Raw genomic sequence first — 18184 nt, forward strand, 5'->3', positions numbered from 1 at the left:
AATAAGTACCGATGCTGCAAGCATCGGTACTATCTAATTTTGCCAGCGGCTACAATCACGTTATTTCTTAAATTCTCGTGGCGCCATCTCGTATCGGATGGTCAAAAAATAAATATCTAAACCACGGGAACTAAATCAATGGTGAAATGGTAAGTACTGGCGTTACTACATGTGTGTTATTCCTGCTAATCTTGAGGAGCATGGCAACCGTCGCCGATGCGGGGCGCATCAAACTACCTACATAAAAAAAAATTCTTCTCAAAGATGTGGTGAAACGGTAAGTGCTGGCGAAACTAAATCAATGAATAAAAGAAGTTTTAATTATATAATTAATTAAAAATTTTGCCAGCGGCTACAATTGTGTTATTTCTTAAATTCTCATGAGGCGCCATCTCGTATCGGGTGGGCAAAAAATAAATATCTAAACCACGGGAACTAAATAAATAAACAAAGCATAATTAATTTAATCAATAAAATGCAATTTTTTCAATCATAATAAATATGATAATTAATTATTTATAGATTTTTATATCGATTCAAAAATGACGAAGTTCCAAACAAACTTGCACCCCCTATTTCATCCCCTTGGTATAGAATTTCAGGATAAAAAGTAGCCTATATTCTAATCCAGGTTACTAACTATATCTGTGCCGAATTTCGTTCAGATCCGTTCGGTAGATTTTGCGTGATGCGCGTACAAACATACAGACAGACAGACGGACAGACAGACAGACAGACAGACAAAAATTAAAAAAAAATGTTTTTGCTTCTATTGACCCTAAAAAGACCCCTAACAATATTTTTTCTTAAATATCTTCAATGTACAGACAATGTTCAGTTACAGTTTTATTATATGTATGGATAATGATTAAAAAAAATTATAAAAAAATATCATTTTATTTATTTAATTCAATTTGCTTTGTTTATTTAGTTCCCGTGGTTTAGATATTTATTTTTTGACCACCCGATACGAGATGGCGCCTCATGAGAATGAGAATTTAAGAAATAACACGATTGTAGCCGCTGGCAAATTTTTTAATTAATTAAAAATTCTTATGGAGATAATGTAACTGTATCTGATGAAAGAGTTATCAATCATTGCCTTTGTTCGCTTCAAGATGTTGTCTTATCAATTGATGGCCATTCTTTGAGTCACTACGGTCTTCCGGAACCACAGGAAACCTCTGACGATCCACAAGTGAGTCGCAAATATTCAGCAGATACAAGTTATGACGCTGTTGCAATGGCTGAGATCGTAAATAATGATATTGGGATGATTTCCGATGAGCAAAAGTCTGTGTTTGACAACGTATTGAGAAGTGTTAACGAAGAGCAGAGTGAAACAATTTTCCTTGACGCGCCTGGTGGTACAGGCAAAACCTTTTTGACTCGCTTATTACTGGCTGAGGTCAGAAGGCAAGGAAAGATAGCGTTAGCTGTTGCGTCTTCGGGGATAGCTGCCACCTTATTACCTAGAGGGAAAACAGCGCACACTATGTTCAAGATCCCTTTGGACCTGGATATAAATGAGACTCCAGTTTGTGCAGTGCAGTGTCGCGGAACAGCGACAAAGCAAAAATACTAGCAGAATGTAGCCTAATCGTTTGGGACGAATGCACCATGGCTCATAAAAAAGCAGTGGAAGCAGTCGACCGTACGCTTAAAAATATCCGGCGAAACAATCACATTATGGGAGGTACCACTGTATTATTTTGTGGTGATTTCCACCAGACTCTACCCGTCATAAGCCGAGGTACTAGAGCTGATGAAGTAAGCGCATGTCTCAAACGTTCCATACTCTGGCCTCAGGTTAGGAAATTAAGTCTAACACGTAATATGGGAGAATATGGGTGGTAATCCTCGAGCGCAAGAATTCTCAGATGTGTTATTAAAAATCGGTTATGGTACGTTGCCTGAATCGAACGGATTGGTGACTCTGCCAGAGAACCTCTGTCAAGTAGTTACTTCGGTGGAGGAACTTATTCATTTCGTTTATATCTCAAACCTATCTCAAATAATTCATCACGAGGATTCTTGGATATGCGAGCGAGCAATCCTAACACCCAAAAATGAGCAAGCAGCTGCTATTAATTTAAGTATTTTGGAAAACATTTATGGGAGCGAGGTGGTATATCAATCCATAAATACAGTTTTAGATAGTACCGATGCTACAACTTATCCGGTAGAGTTCCTTAATTCACTTTCGGAATCTGGACTGCCCGCGCATACAATTGCACTAAAAGTAGGCATTCCAATTATGTTGCTACGCAACTTAACCCCGCCGAAACTTTGTAATGGGATTCGTCTTAAAGTGATGTCGCTTCAGAACAATATTATAGAAGCTGAAATACTTACTGGTTGTGCAGCTGGTAAAATTGTTTTTATACTGCGCATTCCCCTCATTCCCAACAACTTTCCATTTCAATTTAAGCGTGTACAGTTTCCAGTGGCTATATGTTTCGCGATGACAATTAACAAATCGCAAGGTCAAACGCTTGGAGCAGCCGGAGTCGACCTCAGGACGAATTGCTTCTCACACGGACAGTTCTACGTCGCTTGCTCGCGGGTCACTAGCTGTGACAGTTTATTTGTGATGTCTCCAATGGGCAAGAGAGCAAATGTTGTATACAAAGAGATACTGTAACTCTCTATTATTATAATTTCCTTTTTTTGTCTTTAGAATTTATTAGTTTTTTAACACCTCCGCCCCGGGACTTTGCTTTTGTAGGAAAAATAAACTATGTTCTATTCCAGGCATTATTCTTCCCGGGTACGTAAGTTTCATCAAAATCCATCCAGTAGAATTTGCGTGATTGAATAGCATCCTCAAACACGCACAGTTTATGTCAATGCAAGGCTCTTTATCTAAGCAATCTTTTTATGGAAGCGAAATTAACGCAGGCGAAGCCGCGGGCAAAAGCTAGTATTGAATAAAATTGTAGAAAATAATTTTCACAATAAAACATATATATCAAGTAAAGATTTACACACTCAAACATTCTTTTAATAGCACACAATACATTTTACTTTTTATGACATAAAGTACTAGTACACTACTCTACACATATCCTGACGCCGACGTTTCGACGTGGCGTGCAGCCGGCGAGGGCGCGAGCGAGTTCCCGCTCATCGTAATCATCTCCTCGCGCATCCATCGTTTTGCTTGTCCACGACAATATTTAAGCCAAACAAAAAGAATAGTAACAGTAAATATTACAATTAATATGATACCAATCATACCATAAGTCTCAACCTTCTGAATATATTGGTTATTTGCATTGTCCTGAGCAATTTTAAATTCTTGGTTTTCAGTAACTTTCGTTTGTTAATTTCCCATTGTTATACAAAAAAATATGCTCGAGCTGTTTCTTTCGTGAGTTAACGATGTATAATAAAAAAATTGGAAAGTTACTTAAAACTAAAATTCACCTACAACTAAAAATTAAGTATCTAAGCAGTAATTTGCTCTACTTACAATATTCTGCAAAACGTACAGGTTGCCTAACGCATCTACCGCTGCGTGTACTAAAATTGTCATATTTATTGTTAATTACGACAATATTTTTCGGTAGCAACGTACAATTTTCCGTTTGTCGGTTATTTGTATAAAACTTATTGCTACTACAAGGAATGTCGCCATCGTTTAACAAGTAGGCCGGCTTTAACCTATCGATTGATATTGTTACTTTTCGATTCGGTAACTGAATCTCAAAAACTTTATCAAAACCACTATATGGAGGTTGAAGTGATTTCTTAACCATATCATTTCTTAAAAATACATGAGAGCATAATTTTAAATCACGATGCACAAAAATATTTTTCGAATTCGTATGTAGCGATGGTTTTGGCTTCAAGTTACTTATTGTATCTCGTAGATTAGTGACGTAATCATACGTATCAGAGTCCGATTTAGGTACATTTTCAAAAAAATCTCCTGGCAAACGTAATGTTGTTCCATACGTTAACTTGGCTGCGCTAACGCCTGTATCACTGCGCGGCACAGCGCGTAGGCCTAAAAGTACCATAGGTAGTTCAGCGAGCCAATTACTATTATTATCCAACCTGGCCATAAGAGCTGCTTTGAGAGTACGATTAACCTTCTCAACCATGCCGTTATTATATGCCTAGTAACCTTGGATTTTTGACATGAAACGCAGGTTTTAGTCCACCGACTTACGTCTGCGTTCATATTCAGCCAAAAATATCTGGTGTGCATCATTTTAACAGTCGTACGAATGCCTGGATGTGAAATACTATGTAACGCTAAAAATGCCTTATATCTTAAATCTTTCGGAAGATATGGCCTAACTCTATTCGTTGAAATCTCACACACAATATCACACTCACTCTCCATACATTTAACTTTCTTAAATTCTAAATTATCATGCGTCATGTTCAACAAATCCGCTAATTCGCTATCAGTTGACTGAGCGTGGGCTACTTCCTCGAATTGTATAACCGTTGGACACGATATCGACTCAACTCGCGACAGCGCGTCAGCTACGACATTATCGCTGCCACTTATATGTCTTATGTCTGTTCAATACTCTGAAATAAACATCAATTGCCTAATGCGTCGAGGAGTTTCTTTTTCACTAGGTTTTTTACTAAAAGCATAAATCAACGGCTTATGATCTGTTAAAATTATAAATTGCCTTCCTTCAACCATGTATCGAAAATGCTGTACCGCTAAATAAATATCGAGCAATTCGCGATCATATGCTGAATATTTACTTTGAGCTTCATTCAATTTATTTGAAAAATAAGCAAGTGGTTTCCACGCTCCGTCAACGTGCATTTGCAAAACACTTCCCACACAATCATTCGACGCGTCAGCACATATCGCTAATGGCGCGCCGGGCACCGGGTAACTTAACACTGCGGCGTTCTCTAGACTCAACTTACACTTAGCAAACGCTGCATCCGCTTCCTCCGTCCACTGAATGATTGTTTTGTCTTTCTTTTTTGCATTTGATAAAAATTTATTTAATTCGCATTGATACTCAGCTGCCCTTGGTAAATGAGCTCTATAAAAATTCAGCATTCCCAGGAAACGCCTTAACTGTTCAATAGCAAGGTTTGGGAAAATCTACAATACATTTAACTTTTTCGGGTAGCGGGCAAATACCTTGCGCTGAAACTAGCAAACCTAAGAACTCTACGTTATCCTTACCAAAAGAACATTTAGATAAATTTATCGTTATGCCAAATTCGTTCAGTTTTTCGCACGAAGCTTTAAGATTTCGCTTGTGTTGATCCTCGTTATCACTACTACTACTAATAAAATATCGTCTATATAACAAAAAGCACATTCAGCACTATTCATAACTCTACCATCAGGTTCGGTAACATTTAGGTTTTGTAAAACCGAATGGTTCATGAATCGCTGAAAAGACTGCGCCGCGTTACGTAATCCGAAGTTGAGTCTTAAAAAACTAAAGTTCCCGAAAGGAGTACAGATGACACTCTTATCTACGTCCTCTGGTGCGATTAAAATATTGTGGTACGCTCTATTCAAATCTAACCTAGAAAAAACTTTCTTATTAGTTAATAAATAGGTAAAATCTTGAATGCTGGGAATGGGATATCTATCAGGTACTGTAATGGCATTTAACGCCCTATAATTTCCACAAGGTCGCAATTGGCCGTCCTTTTTTGGCACAACATGCAAAGGACTAGCCCATGCGCCCTTGGATGGCCTACAGATTCCCATTTCCTGCATTAACCTAAACTCTTCTTTAACCTTCATATAGCGGTCGGGTGGTAAAGGTCGCGGACGGGCAAAAACAGGAGGTCCTGTCGTCTCAATATGATGGTAAACTGGGTGCGGAGGAGTTTCCTTGAACGACATCGGTCGCGTTATATCGGAAAATTGTGAGATGATATCATAGTAGGGATGATTATTGTCTATGGTGTTTAACGATGGTTCGTTTCCGTTGCCGTTCATCAGCTACTACGAATGTGTATGTATATTTCCTCCTTAAATTTAAATCTAACACCAAAGTTTTACTTCCATAACATTTAATTTCCGTCCCGTTAGCTGCATATAACCTATATTTGATATCCGCACACTTTTTGGCACGCACAACAATTTTCACAGGGAGAACACTAATATTAGCACCAGAATCTATTAAAAAACGCATACCCGATTTCCGGTCTCTTACGATGAGGCGGTTGAGCTCGCTCGTGGTACAATCATCCGCCGTTGACTGCACTCCCTCTAGTTTTCCGCAGCAGACTCCTTCTTCCAGTTGCAAGGTTCGATACACCTGGTAGCCTTATCCTGGTATCGAAAATGGTAAAAACATAGCCAATTTGGGTTTGACCTTTTGCTCTGAGTTGTCCTACCTCGCGACTGCGAGCGACTGAATCGACGACGTCCTCTCCCATTATTTCCAGGCTGCCTGTTCCGGGATCTCTCCATATTCTGGATTTTCAGATTTAACTTGGCAATTTCGCCCAAAATAACGTCCGTGCTGCTCGAACTCGTTGAGGCTCTTACTTCCGACACGCAATTTTCACTACCGTGGCTCTCCATAATTTTATCCGCCACTGAAGCTAAAATATTTAGATCTTTGGATTCAGTGACTGCTAGAATGCCACGCACCGATGCTGGTAAATGTCCTTGCCAAAAAATTCTCAACGTATCATCCGGTATCTTTTGCCCTGCCAAGTTCTTCATCCGTCTCAGTAATTGGGACGGTTTTTGGTCCCCCAATTCTATATCACTGATTAGTTTTTTAATTTGGCGCTCTTCTGACTCTTCATAAATTTCTAAAAGTCTCTCCTTTAGAGCAGCAAACTTGTCTGTTTCCGGAGGCTTGACCAGGAAATCAGAAACCTAAGTAATAACATCTTTCTCCAGTTTCGCGACCACAATATCGTACCTGGCCGCATCTGATAATTTCTGGGAAGCCAAAATCGCCTCAAGTCTGATAAACCACACTCTTGGATGGTCTTTCCAGAACTCTGGAATTCTACTATTAATAGAAACTTGCGCCATCTCTCCCATAATAGCACTTGCAGAAGAGGTGGGGTCGGGTTTTTTCGACCCGTCGGGTTTCACTGGTACCGCGGACTGTCCTGCTTGCATTGTCACACAATTGGAATTATTTTTACACAACCGATAACACGTAAATGTCCCGCAATTTTCAAGAAAAATAAAAGTCCACTATTACCGAAAACACGCACTATTAAGTACACGCGGTTCACACTTTTTGGGGTCACAATATATAGGGTATTGTTTATGTATGAAGTGAATGTAAGTTACTAGAGTGTGTCCACTAAAAATCGGTAAGTTCAATCACACTAAGTTTATTCACACACACAATAGATACAGTCAAAAGGCGATAGTTATTATATATTCACGTAACATTTCCAGAGAATCGCTCTGTACGGGAGGCGCGGTCGACTGAAGAAAGTTCCACAGGCGACGCTCGCCATGCGGTCAAATATGCCAGCTTGCATTTTATGAACAGTACACTATTGTGTCCCTACAATCATTTTACCCTAACTTACCCTAAAGCGGAAGAAAGGATACGTGTACATCACCTGTCTCGCGGCGTAGCGCCATTTGGCGGCGCTTAGTGTACTAGAACCAATTAAACCCATTGACTGCGCACACACACACTCTCAAATTTGAATATTGACCTTGAATTAGACGAATTTAAGAACGAGAGACAAGTACTCTATCTAGTCTTGCCTTCTCGTTTTGGTAAATTAGGGGCCCCGTTTTAATTTATTTTTAAGTAGATAAATTAAACCTCTTGCGTATCCATGAAATCCTGGTAGCTGAATGATAAATTCCTTTATTTTATTCGGAGATGTTTTTACCCACGATGCAAAAAAGAGTCTGACGTCTGCAAAGATCAGAGACAAGAACCAACATGTTTCCCTTCACGAACATTTCTTTCTATCCGGACTTTTAACAACCTATGTAAACATCATTTAAGTACTCGATATTCGTTTATCGGCTTCTTAAAATATGAAAAAGAATTTCGTTCGTAACAAAAAATTTCTTAAAATATCCGGAACCCATTTTAATACATTATTAATCGACCTTGCTCTTTGCTCCTTGCAAAGAAAAGTCACGCCTATTTCAGGGTTCATTTGGAAAATTGTAGTTAAAACCAACAACAATAGTTTGCTCGGATTTTGTGATACAATAATAGTTTGATTATTTCTCTTTTTAATTACTATTTCTTTAAAAATTATTTCTTTCATATTTAAGTTTTTCATAATGTTACGAACACGTTCTCTGGTAACTACTACATTGATATTATGCAGTACGCTTAGTTCGTTGTTTTACTTTTACTTTATTACTGTAAAAACGCCAGTCCGGTATTTTAGTTGCTACAATTAATCTGCTAAGATAATTGATGAGAAACTGTTAGTCAATTTTCTTTTTTGCCATGAGATTGAAGAGACATATGAAACACTGATATTCAAACAGCCTTCAGTGTAAATTTAATGAGATAAAGTAAAAAATCAAGTTTCGCAGGTGGGAATCGTCAGCTAAATAGTAAAAAGCAAAGAAAAAAGCAGGAACACTTAGTTAAGAAAAACAAAAAAAAAATATCCGGAACCCTGGCTGTAAAATACTATTTTAAAGTACCAGGAGTACAGACGGGAGGCGCGGACATTAGGCCAGTGGGCCAATGGGTGTAATCGTTAAGGTGGCATTGACCTCACAGCTGTTTACTGCCGTAGTGTTGGGCAAGTTTTAATAAAATAAAATAAAATGGGCTGAATAAAATAAAATTTTAAAAATTAAAAATTAACTTTCAGGGTTTCGCGTGGCACCAGGCTGTTTGTTACAGGTGACTCGTATGGTGTACTCGATATGATAACCCCCTTTCCGTTACACGTTGTATACATAAATATATATAAAGGCAATTTTAAATAGATTTATGTACAGAGTGTACTGAATTTTTATTTAGGTTCTGTTCAATAATGAACTTTAAATAAAAGATGACTTGCTTTCCAATGAATATTATTGAATCCAAAAGGGGTTACATAGACAGATTTGGGAAAATACACTATGTGCGTGCTCGCGGGTGCGTCTGTCTGGCAAGTGGCGGGAAGGCGCGGTCGATGACCAGACCAGCTGACTGCCCCTTCCCTCGCGTCTCTCCTTCACTCGGCGGCTTAGGCATTTAAATGCGTAAACATCCTCCGGGGCGTTGAAAGCCATAGCTTTCAAGAATCTTGTGGGCCTGGTGACGGTCCACTCTCCTCCTGGTCATCTTCTTCAAACCCATCAGTGGGTAGAAGGCACATCTTATTGATGGCTCTTCGTATAGTGCCCGATGTGGTTACTTCAGCAACCCTGTTGACTCCGTCCGTACCAGGAAACAGACGGCTCACTCGACCCATTCACCATTGGAGGGGTGGCAGGTTGTCTTCCTTCAGTAGAACCACGTCACCGCATGCGAGCTCGCGCTGTGGGAACCGCCACTTCGTGCGCTGCTGCAGCTCACAGATGTACTCCCGGCGCCATCGCTCCCAAAAGTGCTGACGAATTCTCTCAATCAGCTCGTATCGATTTGGTTTGCTCATATTTACAGGAGACGTAGGAATAGACGTTAGCGGTCTTCCGATCAGAAAGTGGCCTGGGGTCAAAGGAGATGGATCAGTACAATTGGACGGGAGAGAAGACAGCGGACGTGAATTTAGGATAGCCTCAATTTGTGTAAACAACGTCGCTAACTCCTCAAACGTCAAAGCAGCATTTCCAGCTACGCGTTTCAAGTGAAATTTGGCTAAGCGTATACCGGCTTCGAAAATTCCTCCAAAATGTGGGGAGTATGCTGGTGAAAACATGAATTTAATTCCTTCGTGACTAGCATATTCATAGACAGAGCGACGGCTGGATCCCAGTAGTCTACCTAATAATGAATTAGGCAAGCACCAACAAAGTTCCTGCCGTTGTCGCAATATATTTCATTTGGTTTGCCTCTTCGCGATATAAATCTGCGGAGACATAAAATAAAAGCTTGAGTACTTAAATCACTCACTAACTCTAAGTGAACGTCTTTCGTACTAAGGCATACAAATAAGCATAAATAACATTTAGTTATTCGGTTACCTCGTCCTTTACGACTGCATATCATATACGGTCCCGCGAAATCAACCCCACACGAGCAAAACGGGAAGGTAGCATTTGTTCGCGCCTCAGGTAAATGGCCCATTATGGGCTGCATAGTGACAGCGCGCAACCTGGTACAGATGACGCATCGTCGCGCTACTTGCCGCGCCAAGCACCTACCCCGGATTGGCCAGTATCGGTCGCGAACGGATGCTAGCAATAATTGCTGACCCGCGTGAAATAGCCGTATGTGCTCATTAATCATAATGAGCTTAGTAAAATGATGCTTGGAATCTATTAAATTGGGTGTTTTTTATCAAAATTAAATTTCGAATTATTTAATCGGCCACCCACTCGAACAATTTTATCTGAATCTATAAATGGTGTTAACTGTAACAATTTATTCTTCGAGTGCAAAGGTTTTCCTTGTTCGAGTAATTTAATTTCATTAGGAAACGATTGAGTCTGACTTAATCTCACTAAAAACATTAATGACTCATCTAACACAGTAACACTTAGTAGACCTGCCAATTTTTGTTTGTTAATTTGTATATTATTTGCGAAGCGCAATACAAATGCAAAACTTCTTATCAATTTTGAATAAGTGGAGAATTTATTAAAATCAATCAGTGACTCAGTGGAATTTGAATGTTCAGGTGACACTAATAGCGAGTTAATTTTTATATCAGGTAAATTTCCTATTGACTGTGAATGCTGCGGCCATTCAGACTGTTCCTTGTTAAGGAAAGAAGGACCCTCCCACGCTGCGTAAGCATCATTCGATGCATCAACGAAACAATGCAAATCTATCGAGACTGGGCTATCACAGAGAACATTTTTTAATTTCAATGTTTGATATTAAATATAAAATTGTACCAAAAACCTACAAGTTTCTGTGGGATAGGTTCCTCCCAACTCAACTTTGCGACCCACAATTTCTGTAAAAAATATATTAGCTTTGATAATACATGCACTTATCAAACCGAGCGGATCAAATATTTTACATGTAGTCGATATGACAGATCTTTTTGTAGGCACTTGAGATAATTCAATATTTGCTAAAAAATGAATTTTATCAGTTTTAGGACAATAATTTAAACCCAAAACGCTCGATTCCTTAGTTAATTCGACTATGTCGGAGATCGAGTCACAACTATCGAACGCTTGCGAACAATTAGTTCTAATTTTTCTTAAAGGTAGAAAAGCTGAATCTAAAACTTTTTTAACATTTTCATAAATATTTCAAATCTAGTTCGGTCTCTGCTCCCGTATTCAAATCATCTATATTAAAATCATGTTTAAATACTTGGGCTATAACTTGATCCGTACATTCATTTGCTAATTGTAATAAGCACCTAGTACTTAAAAATGGAGCAGAGGCCATGCCGTACGTGACAGTGTTTAACTGCAAAACTTGTAAATTATCAGTAAAACCCATATCTAAATCCGACTTAAGTTGTGTTTTCGAGGAAACTAAATCTTGCCAAAGAATTAATTGAAGGTGACGCTGAGAAGAATGCAAGACAATTTGCCTATACATCTTTTCCAGGTCTCCAAGAAGAACGTAACGGTGGCAGCGAAAACGCAGTAAAATAAAAAATAAATCGCTTTGAACGACTGCGCCGACTTGAAGATCGTTCACTGACTTTCCTGACGATGTTTTAGCTGAGCCATCAAAAACAACACGCAATCGGGTCGTTTCGCTCTTTTCTTGTATGACACAATGATGTGGGAGGTAGTACCCAAAGTCTGGTTGTTCTACTTCACTTAAGTGACCCATTGTATGATATTCCTCTATGAATTTACAATAAGGTTCTTTTAATTCTACATTCTTATTTAATTTATTTTCTATATTTATAAATCGTCTAAACGCTAAATTGAATGATGCGCCAAGATTACTTTCGAGTTCCTTCAATGGCAACATAACACAGAACCTACCATCTTCTAAACGAGTCGTAGTCGTTAAAAAATGATTTTCACAGAATTGTTCTTCTAAAGATAATGGTTCTTGTGTCTGTAGGCAGTTCTTCAATCTCCCAAAATTTCCTAAGGGAATTATTTAAATCATTTTCATCTATTTGATTGAAAAAACACTGGACCTTAGACTTTGACCTACTAACACCCACCGGGCCTGCGATCAGCCACCCTAGCTGGGAATTTTGCAATGTAGGCATATTAACGCCTAATTTAATTTAACTGGTCCCAATAATTGACCAAAACACGTCAGCCCCTAACAAAATATCTACACTAGAAGGCTGAAAAAATCTGGGATCCGTCAATTGAATATTATCAGGAATGCCTAATTCATGAACATATATTTCAGTGCTTGGTAAAATACCTGTAAAAGTTGGCACCAATAAACACGATACTTGTACCGTGTATGAAGTAAAACACGACTTTAATTTTATATTACAAACTAGCTGTGCCCGCGACTTCGTCCGCGTGGAATTGTTATTTTGAGCATCATTGAAGCCCTCAAGGATGAATAATTTTCCCCGTTTTTTTTCATATAGTCCATTTTTTGTTTTCTCGTTAAAGTTGCAGCGTGATGTTATATAGCCTAAAGCCTTCCTCGATAAATGGTATATTCAACGCAAAAATAATTTTTCATTTCGAATCAGTAGTTCCTAAGATTAGCGCGTTCAAACAAACAAACTCTTCAGCTTTATAATGTTAGTATAGATTATGCAAAAAAATTGATGTACCTACGTGAGTGCTTGTTTGAGGATGCTATTCAATCACGCAAATTCTATTGGATGGATTTTGATGAAACTTACGTACACGGGAAGAATAATGCCTGGAATAGAACATAGTTTATTTTTCTTACAAAAGCAAAGCTCGGAAGCGCAGCTGTTAAAAAACGAATAAATTCTAAAGACAAAAAAAGGAAATTATAATAATGGAAAGTTAAAGAACCTATCTCTTTGTTTACAACATTTGCTGTCTTGCCCATTGGAGACATCACAAATTAACTGTCACAGCTGGTGACCCGCGAGCAAGCGACGTAGAGCTGTCCGTGTGAGAAGCAAATCGTCCTGAGGTCGACTCCGGCTGCTCCAAGTGTTTGACCTTGCGATTTGTTAATTGTCATCGCGAAACATATAGCCATTGGAAACTGTACACGCTTAATTTGAAATGGAAAATTGTTGGGAATGAGGGGAATGCGCGGTATAAAAACAATTTCACCCGCTGCACAACCAGTAAGAATTTTAGCTTCTATTATAATGTTATGAAGCGACACCACTTTAAGGCAGTCCCATTACAAAATGGAATGTCTACTTTTAGAGCAATTGTATGCGCGGGCAGTCCAGATGCCGAAAGTGAATTAAGGAACTATACCGAATAAGTACCGATGCTGCAAGCATCGGTACTATCTAATTTTGCCAGCGGCTACAATCACGTTATTTCTTAAATTCTCGTGGCGCCATCTCGTATCGGATGGTCAAAAAATAAATATCTAAACCACGGGAACTAAATCAATGGTGAAATGGTAAGTACTGGCGTTACTACATGTGTGTTATTCCTGCTAATCTTGAGGAGCATGGCAACCGTCGCCGATGCGGGGCGCGTCAAACCCTACCTACATAAAAAAAAATTCTTCTCAAAGATGTGGTGAAACGGTAAGTGCTGGCGAAACTAAATCAATGAATAAAAGAAGTTTTAATTATATAATTAATTAAAAATTTTGCCAGCGGCTACAATTGTGTTATTTCTTAAATTCTCATGAGGCGCCATCTCGTATCGGGTGGGCAAAAAATAAATATCTAAACCACGGGATCTAAATAAATAAACAAAGCATAATTAATTTTATCAATAAAATGCTATTTTTTCAACCATAATAAATATGATAATTAATTATTTATAGCTTTTTATATCGATTCAAAAATGACGAAGTTCCAAACAAACTTGCACCCCCTATTTCATCCCCTTGGGATAGAATTTCAGGATAAAAAGTAGCCTATATTCTAATCCAGGTTACTAACTATATCTGTGCCGAATTTTGTTCAGATCCGTTCGGTAGATTTTGCGTGATGCGCGTACAAACATACAGACAGACAGACGGACGGATAGACAGACAGACAGACAGACAAAAATTAAAAAAAAAATTGTTTTGGCTTCTATTGACCCTAAAAAGACCCCTTACAATATTTTTTCTTAAATATCTTCAATGTACAGACAATGTTCAGTTACAGTTTTATTATATGTATGGATTGTTTTGGCTTCTATTGACCCTAAAAAGACCCCTTACAATATTTTTTCTTAAATATCTTCAATGTACAGACAATGTTCAGTTACAGTTTTATTATATGTATGGATTATTATATGTATGGATGTATGGATTAAAAATTTTGCCAGCGGCTACATTTGTGTTATTTCTTAAATTCTCATGAGGCGCCATCTCGTATCGGGTGGGCAAAAAATAAATATCTTAACCACGGGAACTAAATAAATAAACAAAGCATAATTAATTTAATCAATAAAATGCCATTTTTCAATCATAATAAATATGATAATTAATTATTTATAGCTTTTTATATCGATTCAAAAATGACGAAGTTCCATACAAACTTGCACCCCCTATTTCATCCCCTTGGGATAGAATTTCAGGATAAAAAGTAGCCTATATTCTAATCCAGGTTACTAACTATATCTGTGCCGAATTTCGTTCAGATCCGTTCGGTAGATTTTGCGTGATGCGCGTACAAACATACAGACAGACAGAAACAAATTGTTTTGCCTTCTATTGACCCTAAAAAGACCCCTTACAATATTTTTTCTTAAATATCTTCAATGTACAGACAATGTTCAGTTACAGTTTTATTATATGAATGGATGCCAGAAATATTTGTCTTAATATTGTTAAGACCGCACACATATTGACTTTGGTTACAAATAACACATAAAATTTTTACATAAGTTCGGTCAGCGGCAGTAAAAAAGGATCGTACGGATTTGTTAGGCTGAACATTCTGTTTGTAATCAGTCCTATCGGATCTGTTATAATAAGTTGTTTCTAATACATCTGCGCGGTTACGTAAAAATGAATAAAAGTCGTCTAGCGTTGGTAATTCTGACATATCATTTTTATGCTCTTCCCATTTTCTACTTGTTATGGAATCTAACTTCGCCGAGACTATAAATATTATCAATACATCCCACTGCTGGGTTGGGAGGCCCAGAGACAGTAGGTTTATTATTATAGCGTTCACATAAAGTTTTCCATGCATTTTTATAATTATCGGCGGCAAACTCAAATGATCTAATCACGACAGCGGCACTACCTTCCAAACTCGATCTTAAGTAATGAAATTTGTTGATCAGCGGCACGGAATCATTTGTATTTATGAGGGCATCAAACGTGTCTCGGAACTCAAGCCATTTAAAATAATTTCCATCGAAAGATGGCAAGGAAATAGTCGGAAGCTTAATAGAAGTTGAATTTGCCGAATGCGAGCACTGACTTTCGCCCGAAATACTTTCAGTACCCTTATGACATATGGTATTACTTGTTTCTAATAATAGTTGAGCCGTGGAAAGAACAGAATAAAACTGTGACTCAACAGCTTCTCTTTCTAATAACTGTTCATCAAAAGACTTAGAAAGCAATTCAATTTCTGATTGCAATCCCGAAAATTGACATGGAAAGGCTACTGTCAGTCGTTATTCCAGGACCCGCACTGCCGCGATTTCCCGAGTACTGTCATTAATACTGAGGATCTGGAACCGGACATTCTCCTGTCTGAGGTTAAAGCTGCAATAAAACATCTCAAAAACGGGAAAGCCACTGGAAGAGATGCCATTCCCATAGAAACCATAAAAGCTCTAGGAGAGTATGGTGATGAAATTTTTCACGCCATCTGTAATGAAGTATGGCGGACGGGAAATTGGCCCGATGAATGGACTCACACCATATTTACCCCCTTACACAAGAAAGGTTCCACAAAGAAATGTAACAACTGCCGCCTTATTGCTTTGATACCACACGCCAGCAAAATTTTGTTACATATCCTTAACGAGCGTCTCAAAACATACCATATCTAAGGAGATAGCTCCAGAACAAGCCGGCTTTGTGAAAGGGAAGGGCACCCGGGAACAGATTATGATTGTTCGCCAGATCATCGAAAAAGCGCGAGAATTCAACAAATCGGTGTATATTTGCTTTGTGGACTTCTCAAAAGCATTTGACTCGGTGAAATGGCCTGTTTTATGGGACACATTATTGCAAATGGGCACGCCTTTACATCTAGTCCACCTTTTAAGACGGCTATACGAGGATGGAACAGCCTCTGTGCGCACAGGAGACGTCTTGTCAGGAAACTTTCGCCCTAGTGCCGGAGTACGCCAGGGATGCATAATATCACCGCTCTTGTTCAATGTATACACTGAGTTAATAATGCGCATCACTCTAGAGGATTGGACAGACGGTGTGAAAATTGGTGGATACAAAATTGCCAATCTACGTTATGCTGATGACACCACTCTCTTTGCAACTAGTACCCAACACATGGAAGATCTACTTCAGAAAATGGAACGTGTTGGCCTCGAGTTCGGTCTGAAAATAAATCGCAGCAAGACGAAGATGATGGTTGTGGATCGCGCTAACAGTAATTCGCCAGAAGTAACTAGAATCGCGAACTGTGACGTGGTCCAATCGTACACTTACCTTGGCGCTCTGATTTCGAATAACGGTGGATGTATCGACAAGATAAAGCGACGAATGGCAATCACAAGATCGGCAATGGACAGAATGAGAAAAGTATGGAGGAATCGTAGCATCATTAAGACCACAAAGACCAGACTGGTGCGCACGCTTATTTTCCCCATATTTTTGTACGCTGCTGAAACGTGGACATTGCGAGAAGTGGAAAGAAAAAAGATAGACGCCCTAGAGATGTGGTGCTGGAGGAGAATGCTTGGTGTGTCTTGGACAGAGTTCCGCACTAACGTCTCGATACTCCAAGAGCTCGGTATTAAGCAGCGACTATTTCCCTTAGTACAATCTCGCATTTTGTCATTCTTTGGACACGTTACAAGGAGAGGCAACCGATCCATAGAACGGCTTGTTGTCCAAGGTAAAGTGGAAGGGAGAAATGGCGGGACAACGTAAGGCGCACATTGGCGCCCGCCTCCAATACTACATGATGACCACGACCACTCTGTCAAGAGTGACACGACTAAGAAGAAGAAGAAACCACTCTTTGTGGCCGCCGAAGCAGGGCCTTGTTGGCAGCGGAGAGCCTGTCCGCCCATATCGGTGCCCCGTATAGTGCCATGCTGTGAGTGACATTCGCGTACAGGCGACGGCACGGGGCACCCGGCCCTCCTACGTTGGGCAGCAGTCGGCTGAGTGCTGATGCTGCACCAAAGATTCGGGGAGCCATTCGCCTAAAGTGCTCCCCGAAGTCCCACCGTGAGTCCAGTATGATGCCGAGATATTTGATATTCGGCATTATCCGGACTCTTTCTCCATCTACCAGAATGGACGCGCCAGCCGGAGGCCTCCAACCTCTTCCGCCGAAGGCAATGGCCTCAGTTTTGTTCAGGGCCACCCTCAGTCCCAGCAGCCTGATGCGGTAAACCATCAGGTCTGCCGCGACTGCCGCTCTGCGTAGGGTCCCTTCAAATTCTTCGCCCCAGACAGCGACCAACGTGTCATCCGCATAACAGATGACCGCCATCCGGGGCAAGAGGACCCCGCGGATGGCCCAGTCATAGCCGATGTTCCACAGCAAGGGTCCCAGCACCGACCCCTGGGGAACACCGCAGACCATTGCCCTCGACGTTATACCACCGTCTTTATTTTCGTAGAGCACTACCCTCGCCGTGAGGTAGTGCTCCACGATTCTCCGTAGATAAAGGGGCACCCCGTGGAACTGAAGTGCCTCCTTTATCACCTCAAAGGGGATGGAGCCGAAGGCGTTGGCGATGTCAAGGGATACAGCCACGGCCCCACCCCCCCTCTCAGTTGCCCTCTCCGAGAAATTCCTCAGTGCCCCGATCGCATCAATGGTAGACCGCCCAGTCCGGAAACCGAACTGGCGGTCCGAGATGTCAGGCCCCCTGTCTTCAAGGTGCCGGACGATCCGGGACGCTATT

The 18184-nt window shown here is 39.9% G+C and overlaps 1 pseudogene; it reads left to right on the forward strand.

The window, feature by feature from the left end:
* Positions 1 to 17195, forward strand: part of LOC106138883 (uncharacterized) — a 65955-nt pseudogene extending 48760 nt beyond the window's left edge.
* The last annotated feature ends 989 nt before the right edge of the window (positions 17196 to 18184 follow it).

This window comes from Amyelois transitella, chromosome W (assembly GCF_032362555.1).
Source record: "Amyelois transitella isolate CPQ chromosome W, ilAmyTran1.1, whole genome shotgun sequence".
Taxonomy (NCBI): domain Eukaryota; kingdom Metazoa; phylum Arthropoda; class Insecta; order Lepidoptera; family Pyralidae; genus Amyelois; species Amyelois transitella.